This window comes from Erpetoichthys calabaricus, chromosome 7 (assembly GCF_900747795.2).
Source record: "Erpetoichthys calabaricus chromosome 7, fErpCal1.3, whole genome shotgun sequence".
NCBI classification, from domain to species: Eukaryota; Metazoa; Chordata; class Cladistia; order Polypteriformes; family Polypteridae; genus Erpetoichthys; species Erpetoichthys calabaricus.
The window spans coordinates 156,235,274-156,261,267 of record NC_041400.2 but is presented as its reverse complement, the minus strand read 5'-3'; the positions used below and the strand labels follow the sequence as shown (position 1 = coordinate 156,261,267).

The window sequence follows — 25,994 nt, the reverse complement described above, 5'->3', positions numbered from 1 at the left end:
TTTTTATGCCTGCTGCTTCTAGTCTGTTTCTGGTAGACTGGGCTGGCCCCACTGGCCTTGCAGTATTCTAAGCATCCCCTTGTGTGTATATGCACCAGTGCAAACTGAACTTGCAGTTTTACAGTGGAGCCTAAAGGCTATAGTCCCTATTCACCATATTCTGGACAGAAACATAATGAGTGGTACATATTTGCTTAAATGGATGTATGCACTTCTGGTTTGAGCTTCAGTAGTTTGGCAGCCTCACACTGTTTAGTAGACATCCATCTGCATGGTGGTTAGCTCCAGAGTCATGTGTTCATATCATGCAGAGTGAGTAGTCTGCATCTTATTTCTGTTTTATTGTGGATTGTTCCTTCTCACATGAAAGATTTTCAAATCTAAATTGGATGCATTGCTCTTTTCAACCTAGGTGCTTTAGCCCCAATACCTTGTCCTGTGAAGCGAGTGACTGAGAGGTTCTTAATTTATATAACCTTTGCATTCATATAGCTTTATTTTGTCAGATGATGAAGCCAGGGGGAACACATTGATCTGATGCCAATCAAAATAGCCACGCAACATCCCATGCATGACTGATATTTTTTCTGACATGAAGGGTGTGTAAACTTGCATGTCTCACTAGCCATTAGCAAAAGGAGGCAGATATGGTTACAGATGTGGCAGGTGTGGCATAAGTAATTTAATAATAATGTTAGAGAAGTCTGCACGCATGAAGCTCTGCCAAAGCACCTCCCTCTTCCAAAAATGAACTTACTCAGTGAGTTTATTGTTATATACTTAATAGATTTACCTGTGTATTGACTGGTATGTATTGGCATCATTCAGTTTTCTGCAAGAATACTTATTTGCAAAACAGCAACAACAACCATGTATTTCTTGTACAGACCAAAGTCAAATAAGGAATGCCTCTGTGGGCTTTAACAAGTCCAGTTTTTTGACAGCCGCTTGCTTCTACTGAATTAATTTTTTTATAAAGGCACATCTAAAATGACTTACAATAGATGAAAAAAAATGAAAACCTTCTTTGACGCTTAAGATTTATTTCTCAACTTTTTAATTCACAAGCATATTCCCAGTTGTACTAGTCTGTTTTTTTATGGCAAACAAAAAATGGGTAGGCACAAATAATAGTTTCTTGTGGGACTGTGCATGCTTATTTTGCATAGATAGCTTTCCTTTAATATTATAAAACTATTGAAACTGATTACTTTGTAACATTGAAATATTTGATTTATTAACTGATAATAGGAAATTAAATTTAAATAATGCATTCAGTTACGCCTTTCATCTTAACTGATCCAATATGATAGACATATTCTATTATGAAGAAAATAAGGTGGATGTCCTCAATAAATCAATCAAATTATGAAAATCTGCTTGTTGAAATTATACAATATGTGCCCTTTGATTTACATAGAAGGCAGTAGATGTAGAATTCTTTTTTTTTTTATTTTATTTATTAATTTTATTGTGATCATTCCATACAAATAGATCAATTTATACAAAAAAGAATTGAAGACAAATCAAACCCCACCCTTGAGAAGGAGAGCATGGCCAAATTGCTTAGGGCTTTTTAATAGGGCAAAAATAAACAAAAGAAAGGAAAAAATATATATAGGTAAATAAAAAATGGAGAAGGGAAAGAAATGCGGAAATAATTATTTCTTCTTATTCTAAAATATTATTGATTAGATCCTGCCAGGTTTTGAAAAAATTCTGTACAGATCCTCTAACTGAATATTTGATTTTTTCCAATTTCAAATAATATAAAACATCAGTTTCCCACTGACTTATCAGAGGAGAGTTAGGATTCTTCCAATTTAACAAAATAAGTCTGCGTGCCAAAAGTGTAGTGAATGCAATCACCGTTTGCTTGTCCTTCTCCACTTCAAGTCCGTCTGGAAGAACACCGAACACAGCTGTTAATGGGTTAGGAGGGATTGTGACACCAAGGCTGTCTGAAAGGCACTTAAAAATTTTGGTCCAAAATGATGTTAATTTGGTGCAGGCCCAAAACATGTGACCCAGTGAGGCAGGAGCTTGGTTGCAGCGTTCGCAGGTTGGATCTTGCCCTGGAAACATTTTGGACAGTTTTAAGCGAGACAGATGAGCTCGATATATAAGTTTTAGTTGAATAATTCTATGCTTTGCACATATGGAGCTCGAGTGAATTCTCTGCAATGCTACCTTCCACTCCTTTTCTGATATATTGATTAAGAGATCTTTTTCCCAATGTCCTCTTGGATCTTTGAAAGGAAGGGATTCTAATAAGATTTTATATAATGCGGAAATGGTGTCTAATTCCTCGAAATTGAGCAGTATTTTTTCCAGCATGGTGGAGGGTACGAGATGAGGAAAATCGGGCAGTTTCTGTTTAACAAAGTTTCTAATTTGAAGATAGTGAAAGAAATGTGTAGCTGGGAGGTTGAATTTGGAATGTAATTGTTCAAAGGATGCAAAGATATTGTCTATATAAAGATCTCTGAGCAATTTAATCCCAAATCTTTTCCAGGTATTAAAAACTGGATATGTTTGTGAGGGTTGAAAGAGGTGGTTCTCTTGCAGAGGTGCCACAGATAAAAGGTTTTTCATCTTAAAATGCTTTCTAAGTTGGTTCCATATTCTGAGTGAGTAAAGCATAATTGGGTTATTAGTATATTTGCGATAACTTGCATTTATTGGAGCGCAGAGCAGAGAGTATAAAGAAGTACTACAGGATTTTAATTCTATTGCGGGCCAAGCTTATGTATGTTCATTTTTTTGTGTCCAGGTTTTTATGGCTTGTATGTTTGCTGCCCTGTAATAAAACTGGAAATTAGGTAAAGCCATGTCACCTTCTGCCTGAGGTCTTTGTAGGGTCGCTCTTCGGATACGTGAGTGTTTTGAGTTCCAAATAAATGAGGTTATAGTTGAATCTAATTGCTTAAAAAACGATTTATTGATATATATTGGAATGTTTAGGAAGGATATTCATCTTAACAACGTTAATTCTTCCAGCTAGAGTGAGATGAAGGGTTGACCATCTATGCAAGTCTTGCTTAATTTTTTCCATAGAGACGGCAAAATTTTGTTGATAAAGAGCTTTATGTTTACTTGTGAAATTTACCCCAAGGTATTTAAACTGATCTGCTATGGTAAAAGGTAGGGTGTCCAATCTAATATTATATGCTTGTGAATTTACTGGAAAGAGTATACTTTTATTCAGATTAATTCTGAGTCCAGAAATCTTTTGAAATTCTGTGAGTGCTTTTAAAACTGCAGGCACAGTGTTTTCTGGGTCTGATATATATAAAATCATCTGCATATAGAGAAAATTTCTGTTCCAGTCCTTCTCTGATAATTCCCTTTATCTGATAAGAATTTCGACAGTGAACCGCCAGTGGTTCAATGGTGATTGCAAACAGCAGTGGTGGCAAGGGGCATCCTTGTCTGGTGCCACGTTCTAGCTTAAAGTAGTCTGAACAAATGTTGTTAATACAAATTGAAGCTTCTGGATTGGTATACAGTAGTTTGATCCATGCACAAATTTTCGGGCCAAACCCAAATTTCTCCAATGCAGTGAAAAGGTAGTTCCATTCAATCATATCAAACGCTTTTTCTGCGTCTAATGATAGTAATATCTCTGGGGTGTTTGACTTTGCTGGTGAATATATTACATTAAACAGGTGTCGGAGATTGGAAGATAAGTGTCGACCTTTAATAAATCCAGTTTGACCTGTAATTTTACAGAGAGCAGCACTTCCTCCATCCTTCTAGCTATAATTTTTGAGAATATCTTAACATCGTTATTCAGGAGTGAAATTGGTCTGTATGATGCACATTGTAAAAAGTCCTTATTTTGTTTAGGAAAGACGGTCATTAATGCTTGACGAAAAGTTTGAGGTAGAATTTGATTGTCTCTAGCTTCTGTAAATGTTTCCAATAAGAGGGGAGCTAGCTGAGTGGAGAATTTCTTATAAATCTCTACGGGGTAACCATCAGGGCCTGCTGATTTCCCACTTTCAAGTGACTTTATAGCATCTAGTAATTCTGAAAGGGTCAGAGGTTTATCCAGTTCCTCAGCACTTAAAGCATCTATTTGTGGTGTCTGTAATGTATCCAGAACTGCATTGGATTGTGTGTGTCTTCTTTGAACTCAGTAGAATATAAGGATTTATAATAATCTCTAAATGTGTCCATTATATTTTTATGGTCAATGATTTCTTCTCCATTCGTGTTGGTGATTACTGGGATTGCACTGCAAACTTCTTGTTTGTGAATTTGTTGAGCTAAAAGCTTATTAGCTTTTTCTCCGTGTTCATAATAATGATGTCTTGACTTATAAATAAGTTGTTCAGTTTCTTTAGTTGTCAAGATGTTGAGTTCTGTATGCAGAGCCTGCATTTTCCTATGAAGAGCTTCACTTGTACGCCTGGCTTGTTCTTCATCTATTCTAGTAATTTCACTTCTTAGCTCTGACGCTTTCTTGGTTTCTAATTTATTTCTGTGGGAAAGATATGAAATAATCTGTCCTCTTAAGAAGGCCTTTAGAGTTTCCCAGAGTGTTCCTGCAGAAACCTCTGAGGGTGTGTTTGTCTCTAGGAAGAAGCTGATTTGTTTGGATATAAATTCTGTGCAGTTCTCGTCTGCCAATAGAAGAAGATTAAGACGCCATCTGCAAGGTGAGTGTCAGGGGTTTAATGATTTTAGCTCCAAAACTAGAGGGGCATGGTCGGAGATAACAATTGCATCGTATTTGCATGATTTAATCGTAGGCAAGAAACTATTATCTATAAAAAAATAATCAATTCTTGAGTACCTAAGATGCACTGGTGAGTAGAACGAATATGTTCTTGAGTTTGGGTTAAGAAACCTCCAGGGGTCTGATAAGTTGTGGTCAGTTACAAACTGTGTAATTGTCTTTGCAGTGTTAGATGTCGTCCCCCCTGTCACAGGAGTCCTATCTAAGAGTGGATTTAAAACACAATTAAAGTCCCCAGCCATTATAATTTTATGAGTGTTCACATTGGGAATGGATACAAATAGATTTTGCATGAATTCCTTATCATCGACATTGGGTGCATAAACATTTATCAAAATCATTTTACTGTTAAATAAGTTGCCCATGACCATCACATATCTCCCTTCAGGGTCCGATACTACATCTGATGCTACAAATGGGACTGTTCTGTGTATGAGAATTCCCATACCTCTAGTTTTCTTTGTAAAGCTAGAATGGAACATTTGGCCAGTCCATTCTTTTTGTAGTCTGGACTGATCCTTGCTTAGTAAGTGGGTCTCCTGTAAAAATACTATTTTAGCGTTTAAGCCTGTTAGGTGAGAGCATACTTTCTTTCTCTTTAATTCGTGATTCAGGCCTTTAACATTCCAGCTCACAAAGTTAACTGTCTCATCATAGAGACATTGATTCTGAGTTTTAATGTCATTTTATAGTCTTAACTGGTAGTGAGGCAGTTTTAATCTTAATTTCAAATTTCCCCACGAGTTATTGCCATATAGCTTATTGTTACGATGATTTTTATAGTTATAAGGATTAGAAGAATAGATTAGATATAGCCTGCTCTCCTGTAGAATTCTTTAAATAATAATAATAATAATAATTCATTACATTTATATAGCGCTTTTCTCAGTACTCAAAGCGCTATCCACACAGGGAGGAACCGGGAAGCGAACCCACAATCTTCCACAGTCTCCTTACTGCAAAGCAGCAGCACTACCACTGCGCCAACTGTGAGGACAACAAACAAGAAGAAAGTCATACAATAACTGCGTGGAAAATTCAAAGCAGTACTGTCTTATTTTTTATGATTACAAGTTTCAGAATACATTCATTACAATTATTTACTTTTATTTTTTTTTATTTATTGTACTTGTGTTGCATAATCCAAATATCAGCTATTTGGTCGTATGCTCAAAATGTCCAAAACACATGTGTTTTTTGCTAAAATAATGTTAAATATATATGTCTGGAATAAACAGTTCATATTATAAACAGGAAACTAAAGCTTCATCTGAAATGAAGACAGGACTCTTGAGCAGTTAATGAGGGGAAAAGGTGGGCCTTCAATTTAAAAAGTTACATTAAAAAATGATAATTTTTAGTGGAATATTCCTTTAATGCAGCCCTCTCACCGCTTAAAGCCCAATCCAACAACTGTCTGTGCAGTTTTGGCAGTCATGGTGTTAATGTGTGGGAGTCTTCTTCCCACCCCCCACCCCCCCAGTATTCTACCAACACTCCAAACATTTATATATTTGAGGTTGATAATTGAGAGTGTGCACGGGGATGTATGCGTCTGTGTCCTATCCAGGGTTTGTGTTTTGCTTTCCAAGTGAAACTGGCAGGATTTACAATAACAATGTCATTTCTAACCTGCTTATTCAGACCAGGGTCACAGTGTTTGGGGCTGGAGCCATTCCCAGCTAACATAAGGAACAAGGCAGGAATAAACCCTGGACAGGGTGCCAGTCCATCGTAGGGTGAACACACACACACAACCATAAAATAGGGCCCATTTACTGTTGCCATTCCACCTAACCTGCATTTCTTTGGGCATTGGGAAGAAACCAGAGCACCAGGAGGAAGCCCTCGCGGACACAGGGGGAACCTGAGTGAACTCTTGTCTCCTTACTAAGAGGGAGCAGTGCTTTCACTGCTCCACCATGCCAACCACACTAATAATGTGTTAAAAAAATGACAGAACATTCTCTGGCTCCCAGAGACTCTGAATTGGAATTAGCAGTTTTTCAAAATAGATAAATGGAAAGTTTATACAAACTGATTAAAAAAGAATGATGCTATAGACCAAAGATTCCCTAGCCTTGCATGTCATTTTTTCTGTGCATTCTTTATGTGTATTGGTACATATTGAATTAATTAAGATTACACATTTATGTTTCCACTATCCGTGATATTTACACTTTCTTGGATAGAATTCCAAAGATGAGATTTGATTGTCCCTGACACCTCCTGCAACAAGATGATTACATTATGTTATTCTTTTTTCTTTTCCTGATGGTTGTGGCATCCCCATCACCTCTTTAAAAGGATCACCAACTACATTACTATTTATTATTTTCCCAAACAGACTAAACCCTTTCACCTTAAGGTGACCTCTAATATATGAGTCTATACTCCAGTTTGTGACAGTAAACATATTGCTTCTTATTAGTCTAGTGGAAATTCATATTGTGATCTTTTTATGTTTGTTTGAATGCAAACAGTATGACTTTCTGTTTTTGTATGATGAATGCTTCTGATCATACCAGACATGGCACTTTACAAAAGATAAGAAGCAGATGGTTGTGTCCTTGGATTTGTGCTGCCTTTGTGATTGCCAGCACTGGTTTTCTCTTTCTCATTGCAGGGAATGGTGTTGAAGAATGTTTTCTAGGAAAAGGAACCCATCTCCAGAAGATGATGCCTTTAGATATGGATTTTATTCATTATGCAGCTCAAATGGAATATCTTACCTGACAAAAATAATGAAAGTAAATGCTAAAAGCTAATAAAACTAAACCTTTTTTGAGAAACTCATGGAAAGAATAACTTAAAGTACAAACTGCCATTACAAATATGCAAGTTTACCAAAAAAGGGAAAACAATGACAATGATTACTATTTCACATATAGATAGACAGAAAAAGTGGTAAAAATGTACCAACGCACAAAACGAAATTCATACTTATCTATCTTTCTTGGAATCGAATATTTTAAGAATTTTTAGTCTGTAGCTTCAATGCATTTTTAAAACAATTTTCATAACTATCTTTGTACAAATTTTCAAAAGTACTGTGCAAAAAAATAAATAATTTACAACAGAAAATATTTCATTTATATTTGTGGGCTTCTGGCAGATGTTTCAAGTTTTTTCCCATACCGAAATCCAACCACAGCGTCCTTTATATTCAAAATGACTTCCAGTAATTTATTTTGACAAGCTATTTGATGTACTTTAAATGTCATTGTTTCACGTGAAACAACCTTAATCTAATCTTAAATCTTAGTTTAATTCAGCAATATATGAGCTATATCCTTGCAACACGGGTGACAGTAAGTTGATTTCTGAAAATGTCTTTCCCTTTGGCCTTCATTCAGTGAGTATTGCTTAGATTACTTTCACTGCCATTGGTAAATAAGGAGTTAACTGAGATGTTTGCATAAGTATTTCTTTTAAACAATGTACCAACTCTCAAAGCACTAAGTTTAGGGACAATTTTTATACAAAGGCTAATTAACAGCCCCTCATGCTACAACTACAATAGGGTTTCCGTGTATAAATGACTAGCAAAATACCCGCGCTTCGCAGCGGAGAAGTAGTGTGTTAAAGAGGTTATGAAAAAAAAAGGAAACATTTTAAAAATAACGTAACATGATTGTCAATGTAATTGTGTTGTCATTGTTATAACTGTTGCTGTCTTTTATATATACACATATATATATATATATATATATATATATATATATATATATATATATATATATATATATATTATATATATAATATACACACACACATAAACATTTATATACATATACATATATATACATATCTACATATACACATCTACATATATAAACACACATACATAAACACACACATAAGACTTACTGAGTGAAACGGGCTTTCATTGACAATCATGTTACGTTATTTTTAAAATGTTTCCTTTTTTTTTCATAACCTCTTTAACACACTACTTCTCCGCTGCGAAGCGCGGGTATTTTGCTAGTATATATATATATATATATATATACATATACACACATACATGCAGTTTTAATAACACAGAAATCAATATAAACATTAACATCATTATCATATGAGAATATGAAGTAATATATAAGAAGCACATTTCATATAAATATAAATTATTAAACAGTAAAATCTTCTTCTGTAATTTGCTACCGTGGCAATTTGTGTGTCTGTCCAGGATTTTAAATGACCTGTAGCTCGCAAACCGTTTCACCTATACACTTGAAATGTGGTACACATATAGTACGTCACGTCTACTATCCGCTTTATGGGTGATGATTGTTTTACTCTTTTTATGTTTATTTTATTTTATTGTAGAATCAACTCCTATCTGCGCACAGCAGGGCAGCCGTGGGCGGATGCGTATGGTGTATTCACTCCATGTTATCGTGCATTGCGCTGTCAGTGGTATTTTGATAAAAGAATTTGAACAACATATAAGAAGCGTATAAATTATTAAACAGTAAAACATTAACATTTAAGAAGTAAAGTTACATTAAGTACTACTGCAGTGCCTTCGGGTATACCTCATTTTTTGTTTGCCCATTACATGCTTAAATGTATACATTTTTTGGTGCACCTACCCGAGAACACGCGACATATAACCGAGCGTGGGAGAAGCATGGATTTTAAACACGCGTTGAGTTGATCTGCTGGTCTTCCTCGTGGAATAACTGGTAATGTTTGACTAAAATGTACAGCGAGTAAAACGACATTACCTCCTATTTTTTTTTTTACGATCTCTGAGATCTTGCTTTTTTCGGTTCAAGGCTTCATAAGCTCTTTTATGTTGTATGGTGTACTTATCCCAAACCATCATCTTTGAATGTTGCAAGACTTTCGCCTTGTATGTAGATCGGGGTAATTACATTCATTGCATTCCTAGTCTGAATCACAATGTGATTGTATGGGTGGTTACCTGGCACTGTAGGGTTGCCACCCGTCCTTTAAAATACGGAATCGTGCCGCGTTTGAGAATGAAATTGCGCGTCCCGTTTTGAATCAATACTGGACGGGATTTATCCCGTATTTTTTTTATCATTTTTTTTTTAAAGCAGCGTCTCATGCAAATCATCCCACACGCATTTTATGAAGATGCCTCCTTTCCTACTTTTGATTGGGTAATACTTGATGTCATCGTTAGTGTGATTGGTGTTTTTAACTGTCCAGTGAGGAGGGCGTGTCTTTTAAGTACAGTCTGCAAAGTGTTGGCACTGAGATATGGCGTCAGCGCCATAGTTGAAGCCCCTAACGTTGCGGTCAGCAAGTCGGCTAACATCCGCCATGTGCCGTCTTTCAGTTGCGAGAAGCAGATCATAGAATGGTTGAAACTGTTGCCCCTAACGTTGCGCCACGGCGTGTGGTTCGTTTATACCTCGTGTGTTCTCATTAAACTTTTATCTCGCGAATATGTTATTGCAATCCGCAGCGGGAGCGTTTCTATAAACTTAATTTAAACTTACGTTTTACACCGTGCTTTCTTTCCCTTATGAACATGCTTGTATGCTTAACTCGCTCCGTTCTCAATTGTTTAATTAATTTTTTGCTCTTAGCTGTTCGCGGCTCTTCCTCCATTTCCCCCTACTTCGTTCTTTTATCTCGCGAATATGTTATTGCAATCCTTAACGGGAGCGTTTCAATAAACTGATTGAAAATACTTTTGCATTTACCTTTTTAGTAAAAGGCGAGCTTTTAAGCCTGAGAAATCAGCCCGTAAATGCACACGTTTAATTGCACATGTGTTAATATGTATGGTTACACAGTATTAAAAGACAGTGAACAACGTCAGTTACCTTTGTTCCCGCGTTTGATAAAAGGTGAGCTTTTAAGCCTGAGAAATCACCCCGTAAATGCACACGTTTAATTGCACATGTGTTAATATGTATGCTTACACAGTATTAAAAGACAGTCAAAAATTAACGTCATTTACCTTCGTTCCCGCGTGTGACTCGTGCTGTAAATCTCTTCCTTGTTTTTAGTTCACGTGATTACGTAGGAGGCGTGATGACGCGATACGTGACCCCGCCTCCTCCATTACAGTATATGGACAAAAAATATGTTCCAGTTATGACCATTACGCTTTGAATTTCGAAATGAAACCTGCCTAACTTTTGTAAGTAAGCTGTAAGGAATGAGCCTGCCAAATTTCAGCCTTCCACCTACACGGGAAGTTGGAGAATTAGTGATGAGTGAGTCAGTGAGTCAGTCAGTCAGTGAGGGCTTTGCCTTTTATTATTATAGATTAATTATTGCTTTTGTATTACTTTTCATTGCCTGTTGTTAGTATTCTACTATACTTACTATTCTATCAGAGACATGCAAATAAAAATTTCACTGGGCTGTGAACAGATGACAATGAATTTAAACTTCAGTTTGAGTTGCATGCAGCAACCTCTTATATCCTGCACCAAACTTTTCTTCTCCAGGGTATAGCACACAATAGCCACTGGTAATTTTTCCTTTTTGACAAATTTGATGCCTTTCAACATGTCCTTGTATTACATAATGATATCTCACTGACGTGGCCAAACCAGCTCCTTCACCAGCCATTTGCTGTGGTTTTGAACTTTTTATAAAATGTATTTAAGCAAATTTTAATTTTGATTTAGCGTGCCTACTTCCTGTAATGTTCTCCCTAAGTCTGTTCATAACACATGATCAGTAGTCAAATCAAATTAAACTTAAAATTCAATTATCCTCTCTTGTTTTTTAATTGGATATGTCTGCAGCTGTTTCCAATTTGATGATTTTGTACTGGCTAAATTGATCCTGATTCTACCACATTGTCATTTCAAGTTGTCAATCCATTCACACATAGTTTCAGTTTGTTTATGCAGAATTTTATGCTTCCTTAAATTTGGAGATGAATTCTATAAAGTTTTCATCTGCTAATAACAGGATTATGACGGCAGTTGTGAGTTGAGTATGTAGGGCATAGTGATGTAAGATCCAGAATAACAGGAGAGTGGTCAGAAATGTCAGTGGTGAGAAGAAGGAATATTCTCATGAATTTGGATATAAAAATCTCCATGGATCAAATAAATTGTGATCTGCAATGAATCCTAAAATTATCTTTGCAGTTTTAAACATTACAGTTGCAGTAGCTCCGGACCTATCCAACTCAGCATTTAGAGCCCAATTAAAATCGACAGCCATTAAAATTTTATAAGTGCTCATATTAGGAACCAGTAAAAATACATTTTGCATAAAATTCTCTGTTGCCCATAATAGGTGCATATATTTTTTCCAGAATCACTTTGAAGTTGAGTTATTTCTCCACCACAATGACATAGCACCCTTCAAGATCGGATATTACATCTATTGCTACAAGTGGGATTATTGTATGGATTAAAATTCCAAAACCCCTGTTTCTTTATACAATACAATACAACAATTTATTTTTGTATAGCCCAAAATCACACAAGAAGTGCCGCAACAGGCTTTAACAGGCCCTGACTCATGACAGCCTTGACTCTCTAAGAAGACAAGGAAAAACTCCCAAAAAAAACTCTTGTAAGGAAAAATTGGAAGAAACCTTTGAAAGGCAGTTCAAAAAGAGACCCCTTTCCAGGTAGGTTGGGCGTGCAGTGGGTGTCAAAAAGAAGGGGGTCAATACAATATAATACACAGAACAGAACAAATCCTCAATACAGTATAAAAATAAAAATTTTTACAAGTACAGACCAGAATTTAACAGTAGATGATATCACATAATATGATTTGGATTTATCATAGGAGGAATGAAAGATTTGCCCAATCCAGTCTCTGTTCAGTTGAAATTGGCCCTTACTTGTTAGGTGAGTCTCCTGTAAAAATACTATCTTGGCTTTTAAGTCCATGAGATGGAAGAATACTTTCTTCTCTTTAGGTCATAATTGAGACCTTTAACTTTCCATCTTACGAAGTTCAATTGTTGGTCAGAAATATCACTGGTTCTAAGTTTAAGGAGATATTTTGTGAATGTAGAAGCTTTGCATTTCAATTTTCAGCTTTAACATTAAGTTCAAATGTTTACTGCTGGGTGTTGCAATTAGTGGGGGTACAACGTAAATAGACACAACTGTGGGAGTAAAAGAAATACAATAAGACAATAACTTGCTCTCTTTCCCCTATCAATCCTCCCCAATATTGTTTCCTTACAATTTACAATGTATAGCATGTTGTTGAATGCTGTTGCAATGTATTTTGTTAGTTTTAATTGTCCTTTTGTTTGCTTTGTAAAGTGGCTTGTGGACATTACATAACATCTTGGAGCAGATTGTTCCTTAGTGCTGTTGGTCCTCCTGGGCTAATACATCTCTATCCTAACTTATCATTTACTTCTGTCATGTAAATTTTACTGTCTTGTTCTACACATATTGTTTGTGCCTTACGAGTGATGAACTTGTGGCACAGAAGACACTCTAACACTTTGGACTTGCTAAAGAAGGCACGGTGGCCTAGTGCCTCAAACTGCAACCTTGACTGAGATGCCATCAAGACCTTTTATTAGTTGATACTTCAACAAACTTCAATATTGACAAATACAATGCGGACTCTGGCTACTGAATATCATACTGTGATTGCAAGCTTAAAATCACAACAAATTAAAACCCTAGGTGAGATCTCATCCATCATTAAATCAGTACTACAGCATAATGTTGATGTAGCTTATACCAGGTACCAAACAACAACATAAAACAGAATATGGTTCAAATGGAGGATGACTTGAGAACAGATAATATATGATTAGTTGGTTTACTAAGTGGTTTGGAGTAGGAAAATTAAAAAATGCTTTCTAGAGATGCACCTTCCAAAGTGGTTCCTGAGTTTTCCAACACAAAACTGGAAGACATGTGGGTTCTTCACATTATAATTGCTAAATTCTTAAGGTTCACAGGTCAGCAAAGGGTGGTGAAAGTAGTACAACAAAACCTGGAAATACTTTTCTATGGATCGACTTTAGGACTTTTATCTTTTAAGTTTCTGCACGAAAACAAGCAAGAAAAGGAAGGCTTAAACAATATTCAAGAAATCCTGATTGCACTGATTATATATTATTGCCCAGAAAAGATTTTTTGGGATGCTCTATAAGGAACTTTTCAACATAAGTTATGTTTTTTCCCCTCTGTTCTCTGCTTTCAGAAACCTATTTCCCAGGCTCTCTGTAATATAATTAATCATAATCTTTCTTGTACATACTATATATTAGATGATAAAAAGAGCATCTAACACACTCATCTGTTGTCTGTTTATCACAATAGGTTAATGTAGGAATATAGTCCTGTTGGAATTTATAAAGCAATCCAGCCTTTGGACCTTATCTCCAAAACAAGCGACATAACATAACTAATGACCCTGCCATACAAGAGAGTTACATACCATGCCAGCTGTTTCTTTTTAAGAAGCTACAACAGTATTTTGAGCTAAGTGCTATTTTTCTCTATAGTGAAAATGTCTTATACTCCAACTGCCAAGATGTTGTGTGTCTGTGCGAGAAAGAATAGAAAATTTGAAAGACCTTTAGATAAAGGAACCTAATTTAAAGTGATAATATAGCCCTGTAAAATATATTGTGTCACACATAGTGCTAATTAATTGTGAAAATAAGCTGTATAATTTCAAAACTAACAGGGTAACTGTACAGTAAGTACACATGGACTCAAACTGCAATTAAATATATTTTGCAATTTCGTTAATTTCATGTAGTAGCAATATTTGTTTATTGAAGAAAATGTGATGATTACAAATAGCTCATTACAATTATTAACTTTTATTGCTAATAATGAGGTCAGAGGTGATCCTCTGTCCTGCTAAGTCATTTATTGTGTAATTCTGACTTGATGTGAATACAATGTTAGAACAATCTATTATTTCATCTACTTGCATATTTGTGAATCTGATAATCCAACTACAAAAGAGAAAATATTTCATCTTATAACTGATCAGTAAGCAGATCATATTTCTCTTAGTTCCTTGCCTTGATTGACATTAGTCATTGTTATTATGAAATGTTTTGTTCAGAAATGGAAAAATATGGTGGGGAAACCACCATTCCAAAACATTCAGTATGTATTGAAAAAAACAACATTTTCATACCTAGGCTTAACTGTACACGAGGTCACACTAAATTTAGAATCAACAAGTAGTCAAAAATGTCTTTAAAACTGGACATAGAAAAACCAATACAGACATTGGGAAACCTGCATTAGCCCCATACCGCTGTGTCAACTTTTAAAAAGGGTCATTATGATAAAAAGTTCCGTAGTTATGAAATGAAAGTGAAATAAACACATGATGCTTCAGAAAGATATGAAAAATGAGAAAAAAATTAAATGGGAATTTGATAATTAATTGAAATAATAATTTGTTAATTTAAAAATGTATTTAAAATAAAATAATCCATTAATTTATTTTTTACCACAATTAGTTTTTGTTTTGTACAAAATATATTAATGAAATAATGCATCATTGAGGTTATTACACAGTTTTGTGCATTTAAATGTTGTCTTCCATCTATTACTACTGTAATTTGGTTTTCCTCATTATTAACTACAGTAAAGAATTTTGAGGTATATTTGTGAATTTCTCTTCGGGAAATAATGATGGAGTAACTTAGTATGAAAATTATTCACTGCAAAGCAAGCTTTCGTACGTAATTCAAGATCAACTATCTGGCCAGCTGAAATTTTATTAAGCTACTGCACCTATAGTTCTGTGAACAAGTAATATTTAACAACAACAAAGTAAGATAATAATAATAGTAATATTATGAGATGACTTTAAATTATCATTTAAGTTAACAAATAAAATATAAGTAGTACATGCTGCATAATTCCAGTGATTTAAGCTTCTTAAATGTAATAGTTAACCTGTTGTCGTTTCTAATTTTTAATGCAAAAATAAGAACTTTAACTTGTAACTACATATACAAGGTATCTCAGTTGTTTATTCTTGTGCTGAAATATTTTTTACTGCATTACTATGAAACATTGTTCAATTATTTGGGGGAGCAACTGCTTTAGTAATCTATTACTTACAATTTTATTATCCATGATTCCAATACATTGCTTCAGGTGCCTTACAGGAATAAAGCCAATAATATTTTAGCTCTAAATGTTTAAATAAAAAAGTTGTTTTTTTCCAGTAGTTTCTTTTCATAACTTTATGAAATGCCGTGACTTCTGTAGATCAAACAGGTCTTTTTGAAATTAGAAACTGTTTGCTTAAAAGCCATTTCAAAGAAATGCACATTATGTTAGCCATTTGAACTTCACAAGTAAAAACACTAAAGTGATTATCGTGTCCAATACTAAAATCCTTTGGTGGTATAGTAGGCCTTTCTTTTCTTCTACATACAAAAATTATGTTGGAAATTTGGTTAAACTGGACACTATTTTGGTCACGTGGCCAGAGGTGATGTCTAATAATTCCAATGATTTGGGTTCAGGCTTACTGCTTGTGGAGTGTTCAAATGATCACAAAGGTTAACATGGGTTTTCTTCTGAAGCTCCAGTTTCTACCAAAAGCACACATCTTTAATTGTTTACTTGGACTATGAACAAGTGTGGACTAGCATTCCTTCCAGAGCTGTTTATAACCACATGCCCAATGCTGTTAGCATTAAATAGGCTTCCAAAATTAAATGACTAATGGATTTTCATAAAACACAGATTTCAACTAATTTTAAATTCTGAAAATTTGGAGATTTTCACCTGATAGGCAAAAAACATTGCAATAAAGGCACCTTTATTTATGAGCAAATAAAAATAATTTATTAGTGAATATATATATTAAATGAACAAAAATGCAATGTGCTATCCTTTTTAAGGTTATTTAATTATTATTGTATTTTATTTCAAGAAAGTAGCATAATATATAATCAAGCAGATAAAATTTGAATAAGAATTCAACCTCTTCTCAACAGAAAGAGAAAGAGAGAAGAGCCAAGAATAGAGAAAAAAAAATCTTTTTTCCCCTATATGTATGCTTAATCTAAAATTATTTAATTAAGTCTTACAATGTTTTAAAAAGTTTTGGGTAGATCTTCTAATTGAGAATTTGATTATTTACAATTTCAAATAATATAGCACATTTACCTAATGAGTTATAAAAAGTGAGTTGGGATTCTTCCAGTTAAGTAAGATGAGTCAACATGCTAGTAGCTTAGGCAGGATGTTCATCTTAAAACTACTGATTCTCTTTGCTAAGGTGAGATGGAGGGTAGAGCATCTGTTAATATTTTGTTTGATTTTATTCCATGCTGTTACCAAAATTGTGCCGGAGTCCTTTTCTAATAGGCACCATTATCTCTGATATATTTTGAAAATGAATAGCCAGTGTCTCAATGGCTATTGCGAAATGTAATGGTGATAGAGGGCATCCTTATCAAGTACCACATTCTAGTCTGAAGTAGTCTGAGTTTGTGTTGTTAATACGAACTGAGGTTTTTGGACTGCCATAAAGTAATTTTGTCCATGTGGGTATATTTATGCTAAACCAGAATTCATGCAATGTGGTGCACAGATAGTCCCCTTCAACTCAATCAAAGGCTTCTTCTGCATCCAAAGATAATAAGATCTCCGGTGTATTAGCTTTTGTGGTTCAGTATATTACATTAAACAGACACCAAAGGTTTGAGGCTAAATGTCTGCTTTTAATAAATCTAATTCTGTCTTGTGATACTACAGAAGGAAGCACTTTCTCATTCCTTCTATCTGAAGCTTTGGAGAGTGTCTTAATATCATTATTCATAAGTGAAATTGGTCTGTATGATGCACATTGTAGTAAGTCCTTCCTCTGGAGAAATTGTAATTAAAGTTTTAAGGCAAAATTTTATTTTCTTTATCTTTTATGTTTTGTTGTTAATAATAATGGAGATACCTTTGTTGAAAATGTTAATAAAGTTCCACTAGGTAGCCATCAGTGCCTTCGGCATTCCTAATTTTGAGTATATGGTATCCATTTGTTCTGAGAGTGTCAGAGGTTTGTCGAGTTCTTCTGCACTAAGAGTATTGAGCTGTGTTATTTTGTGTTGTATGAGAAAGCTCTTTAGATTGTGTCTCATCCTTCTTTAAACTGAGTGGAATATAAGGATTTATAGTATTCTTTAAATGTGTAAGATATATATTTTATGGTCTATAGTTTAATCACCAGTTGCATTGGTAATTTATGCTATTATGTTGTGAAGTTCCTGCTTGTGGGTTTGTTGACTTAAAATCTGTATTGTGATATCGTGATTTAAAGATGAGTCATTCAGTTTCTTTTGTTGTCAAGAAATAAAATTCTTATTGAAGAACATGTCTTCTTCTGTAAGGTGCCTCATTTGTAAATGAGGCATATTCATTATCTATTCTGGAAATCTCACTGATTAACTGTGATACCTTCTTGGTCTCCAATTTATTTTTAGGAGAGATAATAATGTGTCTATCAAAACTTCCCAAAGTGTTCCTGCAGAAACCTCTAAAAAAAGTCTAAAAAAATAATTGATATCTTCCGTAAAGTTCACATCTGCTAACAACAAGGTATTAAGATGCCAGTTACAAGATAAGTGTCGGGTATAATGGTTCGAGCTTCAAGATGAGAGGAGCATGACTGGAGATAACAATGGAGTCATACTTACAGTATTTGATAGCAGACAATAAATTATTGCCAATGAAGAAATAATCAATTGTTCTGGTATCTTTACCAATGGTTGGTAATGACAGGGTTAAGTAAAGCCAATTTCTCTTTCCTTTAACAGAACACCTCACACCTGCATCCATTAAATACAGAGTCCCAATGACCACTGCACTCTGACACAAAGCAGAAGGCCCAACTCCCTGGTATTTGAAAGATATTTTAAAGCTCATTACTGTAGATTTCTACTTGCAAGCATTTTTATGATCAGTTTATGACTACAATCTCAAAGGACATTTTCATTTAACATGTAGATGTGTCAGCAAAAACAAAGCATGCATAAGACCTGATGTAATATAATTTTTCAAACATTTATAGTTTCCATTTAAAAGTGTGCATGTAGTAGTCGGAAATCATCACTGATCTGTTAGAGCCTTATGAGACTTTGTTTTGTTTTTCTTTTAATTCATTCATTCTCTGTAAACCACAAAAATACACCATTGAGTACTTTCAGCTGTCTTTAGATAGTCCAAAGAAAATTAACAATAATCTGTTGTACTCCTTTTATCTCGAAAACATGCTCTGCAAGCAAGAAAGCAGGATGTCCAAAAAAGACAGAAAAGAAAACAGTGTTATATGTTTTTAGTCATTTATTTTGGAGATAAAGCTTTAGATTTTCTTAATTCTATATTTAGAAATCGATTGAGCTTTGATAATTAGATCTTTCCAACTCTCACTCAAGGGTTGTTATTTAATGTATTTTCTTACACTATTTTTTCCTCTGTTTATAAGGATATTATTTCATTGCATTTACTGAACTACAGCTTCAACTAATGCTACCTTTAACTGATTTTTTTTAGGAATAAACATTTTATTGTATTTCTTGCATATTTTTACTAATGAAAACAATTTGCTTTGACATATGGAACTAAGCAAACTAAAGGTTTTTAAAAAATTCACAGGTAAGCAGAGTACTTGCCAAAATATATTACTGGCACATCAATAGTTATTTGGTTTCAGATAAAACTAGGATCCCTTTTTAGTGATCCTCTTTTAGGATCACAACAACAGCACATCAAGTTTGATAGGCCATGTCATAGTATCAAACAGCATCATTTTCCATTTCTTCCTGGGCAATTCAGAGATTGTCATAGGTCAGCTGAGGCAACCCTGTGCTACAAAGGTTCCCAAACATATTTTAACCTGAGGCCCCCAAAATGTCGGACCAAATTGCATATTAATCATACTACAATGACTTCTTTCTTTTATTTAAGAAGTATTGCAAATGATAGATCTTTATTAGTATGTTAAGATGGTGAAAAATTTGTTCATGCTTTTATTTTAAAACGACTAGACAAATGAAATGCACTTCTGTCAAGATTACTTGCTTTCACTACGTCATTTTTCTTCATTCCGGAATCAAGTTTTTCTCAGATTGTTAATTTTTCTTTCAGCATAAACTGATGTGGTTTCTCACTTTTTTTGTTCATCTCTATGAAACTCTATGATAGTCAAAAGGAAAAGTATCCACACACCCCATGCAGAGGCTAGATGGACTGCTGACTCGGCTATACCTATGTGATGTCTTGCCTACACTCTCGCCCAGACTGTCCGAATCCGGAAATTTCATATCTTTCTTTGAAGCAGCCTGTTGCCAAGACTCAGGCCGCAGAAATTTCAAACAGGAACTTAATTTTGAAATTATAATAATAAAAAAAATAAGTGAGTATAATAACCTGGTCATGGTCTTAAGTGAATATGTACAGTGTACCCAAATACATAATAACAATAATGTGCATCTGAATTAAGGGCAGGACTCCTGATCAATGAATGAGAAGGAGATGTGGATATTAAATTCAAATGCCCAGTATCATGGGAATATGTCTTTCCTTTTTATCTTGTATGATGAGCCTTCTGGAAGTAAATATTAATATTATTGTAGCATAAAATGCATGCATTTTACACAGTTTGGCCATACAAATATATAATGGACATGTAGTTATGTGATATGAATTACATGGGAATTTTTTTCCTTCTTCCATGGACTTTGACATTGTTCGCCATTGGAGAGAAGAGGTCACCATGACATTTCATTATATCATAAACTGTTTTCTCTATTTCTGCATGAAAGCATGAGATAAAAAAATTTCTTGGCAGCTATTACAAACTACGTGGGGTAAGTAACATAAAAATATAATTTTTGGGTGGAACATTTTTTTAAGTGTAGTTTTATTTCTTAATTTATCATTAATGTGTATATATGTTTTATGTCTGTTTGTATGCTATGTTTTGAATATTGTTTGTTTATTAGTTATTTATGCATGTATTTTCATTGCTAGCGTGTTTAGTTTTGTGTCCTTTCTATTTATACTGAGTGTCAGGAGGCGGGGCCACCACAACATTCAGATGGTGAACCACCCTCTGTCTGTGTATTTCAGGCAAAGAATTAAGCCCTTAAGATTGGCAGTGAGTACTGTAGTGGAAGCATCTTTGTAATGCGTACTTTTTTGGGTTTTCTGTATTTTCAGATTCTTTACTCAGTTCTTGTGGTTTTTGAATTTAGACTGGACTGGATTTGTTTGCTTCAAGTTGCCTTTTCAGCAAACACAATTCACCTTTGTTTTTTCTTTTTTGACTCTGCTTAATGTTCTGTTGTTTCATGTTAAAAGACAATTTTTATAAGAAATATTCATATATTTAAAGAGCTGGGGTTTCCACAGTCTCTCTCTTTAATAAATTGTGGTTTCTGAAGATTGTTAGGGATTATTTTAATAATTTTGTTTTTCCTTTTGTTTGTGTAAGCTGAAGCCTACTTATAGTTTGGGGAAATAGACATTTTTTGTTTAAGGCCTCAGATTCTTCAGGGGCTAGAGTTGAGGCAAAACCTCATTTTTGATATCTTGGTGGCAAGAATTACAATTCTTAGTCTGTTAGTACACAGTATTCATACTTTCAGTTTCTTATTTATCAAAATAAAATAGAGAACTGCCAACAACATAAATATAAATGAAAAACACTATTATACTTCATAGACATTTCTCTCCAGTGATGGACTGGTACACTGTCCATGTGTTGTTCCTGCCTTGTGCCCAGTGATTACTGGGATAGGCTCCATGTGCCCTATAACCCTGCCTGGATAAGCAGGTTAAGAAAATGTTAATGGATGGATGTTAATCTTTTAGCTATATACAGTGGATTCAGACACTATTCAGACCCCTTCACGTTTTTCATATTGTGCTATGTTGCAACCTTATGTTCTTAAAATATTCAAATTCAGTTTTTCCCTTATCAAGCAACACTCAGCACCCCAGGATGACAAAGTAAAGACAGGATTTTAGACATGTTTAATCTATTAAATAATAGCCACAGTACCAGTCAAAGACAGGTAATAGAATAATTTAAAAATATTTGCCATCTCTTGCCTTATGTGTATCTTCAGCAGCTTTCCTTTGCATTTGCACGTGTGAATGTCTCTTAATCATTCCTCCCTCTCTTCTCAAGACTGGGTGTGATATTTCATTAATCAACAATCTTTTAAAACATTAATAAGGTCATAACCTAACTAGTCAGTTTGAATGGTATTGCTCAAAAGGCAGACATGTATTCATGTAGAAGAGAGCTGTAATTGTAAGAAAAGGGAAAAAAATGAAAATCTAAACTAATCCTAATGACACATCTCTTTCCAACAATGTTAGTCTCAGTGTACACTGATTTTCACTGCGACTGTATATTGTGGATTAAGTTTTTAAATATGTCAAGAAAATACCCTTGGTTTGGTCCGTTTATAGGAGATGGACGTCTGAAGCAGAGCTCCGCTAGCAGCGGCTTTATTTTCCCACGTATTTCATATTATTTAGAGGTATCCTGTATTTAACCCGACCAAGGAACTTCCACTACAATATACAAGCATGAGTAACAATAAGAAAAGTCAGAAAGAACCGGAAAAGAAACTTAAAGCTGCATCGAAGTCCGGACAGACTTCCGGCCTGAGTGCAGGTGTAAGGTATGGCATCACGGAGACTGACCTGGAACAGGCAGAAGAGTGCGCAGAATTCCTGGGGCCCCGCTCCATTGTATCGTCTCCAGTCGAGAGTGAAAATGGGAGCGAAGGCGCAAGTAATACAGGTCGCGAGGGATCGCCGATTACTGAGGATCATTCGAGACTAGAAAGGGCTCTGCAGGACGTGCTCTCATCTACTCATCGCGAGCCTGTAACAGGAGCTGCATTTTCACTTGCGGAGCACGAAAGCAGAAGCGAACTGTCCGAACTGAAAGAGATGATCGCTACACAGATAGCTACACAGAAAGAGATGAACACTACACTGGCCACTGCCATGGTTACGGCCATGAAGGAGCTTAAGAAAGATAACACAAATGATCTTAAGAAGGTGGCCACTGAGCTCAAGAAGGATAACAAAGATAAGGAAACGCGTCTATTTGAACGTTTCGACGTGAACTTTAAAGGCATGTTGGAGAAATTAGTGGAACACATTGAAGAAACTAACTCCAAACTGAAAAGGCTTGATGATCATATTAATGACGTTTCACACCAGCTGGAAGACGTTAAGCAGGGACTCACGGCTCGAGTGGAAACAGCGGAACAAATGGCATCTAACGCCGATGAAAAAGCCACAGCTGCGAACTCGGAATACAAAAAACTTGGAGACAGACTTGCAGCCCTGGAGGATGGGTGCAGAAGAAATAATATAAGAATTGAGGGTATACCTGAGAAACGAGAAAGCTCAAGCCCAGTGAAATTTGCAGTAGAATTACTGTCTAAAATAATTGGAGATGACTTTAAACTCGACAATGAGATAGCCACGGCTTATCGCACAAAGATACCAAGCGCCTTTAAATCTAGGTCTTTTATTGTCCGCTTCGAACGACTAAGATGTAAGCTTGATGTGATGGCACTTCTCAGACACAAGCAAGAGATTATATTCGAAAATAATCTTATTCGTATTTTTCCCGACTTCTCACCATCAACAGCTGCAAAACGCAGATCCTATAACGACATTAAAAGGATGCTACGGGAAGCCGATATCAAATACAGCCTCTTGTATCCTGCCAAACTGAAAGTGGAAGTTCAAGACGGACATTATATTTTCTTCAGCAAAGAAGAAGCTGAAAAAGAATTAAAGAAGCTGTTTCCGACACTTTTTTTGAAAGTTAATTAAAATTAAAGAGCCGTATTCTATCAAGGCACGGGAAAGACCCATGATCTGATCGCTGGATCCATGTTTAAAGAGACTGGTATTATAATTATACATCTCTTATTCTCTTTTTTTTAATTTTTTTTTTATCTGGACTTTATATGTTATATGTTTATGTTTTAATCAGAGTTATAGAGTTATAGACGTGAGTGTGAAAATGTGGAAGTGATTAAAGTAGGATTCGTTTTATTTATTTATTTTTTTATTTCTTTTCTTTTTTTTTATTTTTCTTTTTTTTTTTTTTTAATTTATTTATTTATTTTTTTTTATTTTACTATACCTTAAAGTAGACTGTTTAACTTCATACCCTTGGTTTAATGCTTGTTCTACTATTTATACAATTACCATTATACTATTACAGTATGAATTACCAGGTTTATCCTGGACTAGTTTTTAAAATCACTCCCAGGGTTGTTTTTTTTTTTTTTTTTTTTTTTTTTTTTAACCTTAATATCTTAACTTAAAAGCGCTGAAGATTATTTCAAGATTAAATATTGTTAATGAGAACATTTTCGGCAGATAGTATTAAGGATTTAACTGTAAAAGATATCTGTTTTAATTCTGTAACGCCGCTGCAGGGTGGGGTTTGTTTTGTTTTGGACGTGCTCTGTCTCTTCGTATGTCAGAGGACTGGAACATCGCGAAGTGGGGTCTAGCCTCATGTGGGGAGGCAAAATGGGGGGTTGGGGGGATAAAGGGGGGAGAGAAGGAGAGCAGGTTATATCTAATCTATTCTTATAATCCTTATAATTATAAATATCAATGCAGCAACAGGCTAACATGCAACAACTCCTGGGGAATCTTGAAACTAAGATTAAAACTGCCATATTACCAATTAAAACTATAAAATGACATTAAAAACTCAGAATCAATGTCTCCATGATGGGACAGTTAACTTTGTGAGCTGGAATGTTAAAGGCCTGAATCACGAATTAAAGAGAAAGAAAGTATGCTCTCACCTAACAGGCTTAAACGCTAAAATAGTATTTTTACAGGAGACCCACTTACTAACCAAGGATCAGTTCAGATTACAAAAAGACTGGACTGGCCAAATGTTCCATTCTAGCTTTATAAAGAAAACTAGAGGGGTGGGAATTCTCATACATAGAACAGTTCCATTTGTAGCATCAGAGGTAGTGTCGGACCCTGAAGGGAGATATGTGATGGTCATGGGCAACTTATATAACAGTAAAATGATTTTGATAAATGTTTATGCACCCAATGTTGATGATAAGGAATTCATGCAAAATCTATTTGCATCCATTCCCAGTGTGAACACTCATAAAATTATAATGGCTGGGGACTTTAATTGTGTTTTAAATCCACTCTTAGATAGGACTCCTGTGACAGGGGGGACGACATCTAATACTGCAAAGATAATTACACAGTTTTTAAATGATCACAACTTATCAGACCCCTGGAGGTTTCTTAACCCAAACTCAAGAACATACTCGTTCTACTCACCAGTGCATTATAGCTACTCAAGAATTGATTATTTTTTTATAGATAATAATTTCCTGCCTACAATTAAATCATGCAAATATGACACAATTGTTATCTCTGACCATGCCCCTCTAGTCTTGGAGCTAAAATCAATAAGCCCCTCGTACTCACCTCGCAGATGGCGTCTTAACCCTCTTTTATTGGCAGACGAGAACTGCACAGAATTTATATCCAAACAAATCAGCTTCTTCCTAGAGACAAACACGTCTACAGAGGTTTCTGCAGGAACACTCTGGGAAACTCTAAAGGCCTTCCTAAGAGGCCAGATTATTTCATATCTTTCCCATAGAAATAAATTAGAAACCAAGAAAGTGTCAGAGCTAAGAAATGAAATTACTAGAATAGATGAAGAACAAGCCAGGCGTCCAAGTGAAGCTCTTCACAGGAAAAGGCAGGCCTTGCATACAGAACTTAACATCTTAACAACTAAAGAAACTGAACAACTTATTTATAAGTCTAGACAGCATTACTATGAACACGGAGAAAAAGCTAATAAGCTTTTAGCTCAACAAATTCATAAACAAGAAGTTCACAATGCAATACCAGTAATCACCAACAAGAATGGAGAAGAAATCATCGACCATAATAAAATAATGCACACATTTAGAGATTACTATAAGTCTTTATATTCCACTGAGCCCAAAGAAGACAACACGCAATCTAATGCATTTCTGGATAATTCACAAATACCACAAATAGATGCTTTAAGTGCTGAGGAACTAGATAAACCTCTAACGCTAACAGAATTACTAGACGCTATAAAGTCACTACAAAGCGGGAAATCATCCGGCCCTGATGGTTACCCCGTAGAGTTTTATAAGAAATTCTCCACTCAGCTAGCTCCACTCTTATTGGTAACATTTACAGAAGCTAAAGACCACCAAATACTACCTCAAACATTTCGACAAGCATTAATCACCGTCTTT

The 25,994-nt window shown here is 35.0% G+C and overlaps 1 protein-coding gene across 1 annotated transcript in view; it reads right to left on the bottom strand.

Annotated features, from left to right (window-relative positions):
* Positions 1-25,994, bottom strand: part of cfap299 (cilia and flagella associated protein 299) — a 381,432-nt gene that overhangs the window by 139,936 nt on the left and 215,502 nt on the right. The window lies entirely within an intron of this gene.